Source organism: Schistocerca cancellata, chromosome 3 (assembly GCF_023864275.1).
Source record: "Schistocerca cancellata isolate TAMUIC-IGC-003103 chromosome 3, iqSchCanc2.1, whole genome shotgun sequence".
In the NCBI taxonomy this organism is placed as follows: domain Eukaryota; kingdom Metazoa; phylum Arthropoda; class Insecta; order Orthoptera; family Acrididae; genus Schistocerca; species Schistocerca cancellata.
In genome coordinates this window covers 846964535-846965511 of record NC_064628.1, presented here as the reverse complement: position 1 = coordinate 846965511, position 977 = coordinate 846964535, and positions in this window count along the sequence as shown.

Genomic DNA, 977 nt, shown 5'->3' with positions numbered 1-977 from the left:
CAGATTTTCACCTTTCCCGCTCTCTAGCGCACAACCTTCAAGAAACTTCCTTTCCGGATGAAAAGGCTCTCCGCACGTGGTTCTTTCGCCCCAAAACCACGACGTTTCTGCTGTCGCGGGGTCCAAGCGTTGGTGGATTGTTCTAAATAGTGAAGGACAACTGATGACTAATTTATTTGTTATGTTTATTTGTTATGTTTATTAAACTTGTTTGAAACGCCCGTATTTTAGAGAAAACCGTTCAGCACACAATGATGAACATCCCTACGTTTTTCCACTTTACCAAGTAGCATCGTCGATTATATTTGCAGCGGTCACGGGATAGGCGATATGGGACCGTACATCAACGGAATCGCGTAACACAGTCGGTTATAGACGCTTTTTGTTACACTAGATCGATAGTCGTGTTAAGCTACGCCACCATAGAGACCAACAGCAACCCTAAATGCAGAGCACTATGGGCGTAGGTCTGCTGAGGACACTACTGTGGTATGGGAGCATACTCACTTGGGCTTTCATGGGATTTATGGTAGTTAATTAAGGCAGCATGGCAGCTGTGTTCTAACTGAACATTGTGTCTCCGCCGACGGTCATTCATCTTCCAGCAGGATAATTGTCTGTGTCACAACGCCACAATCGTGCTAGAATACTTTGAAAAGATTGATAGTAAACTCAGGTTCATTTCATGGCCAACAAATTCGACTGACATGAAGCCAATGGAAAACGTCAACGGCACTATGAGGCGCCAAATCCACGCCCGAAAACCAGCGGCCCGCAGCATCATCATATATACCATTTCTCAAGCGTAATTCTTAGTGGTTCCTCCGTATCTTACGTAATTACTATTAATGACAGAGACATCATTTCCTAGGTCTTGTTCGACCAATAACGACAAAAAATACGCAAATAGTTTAAAGCTAACGTTGGGTCCATTTATTGACAATCTGTTTAAGTAACATTACGATACCTGCTACAGT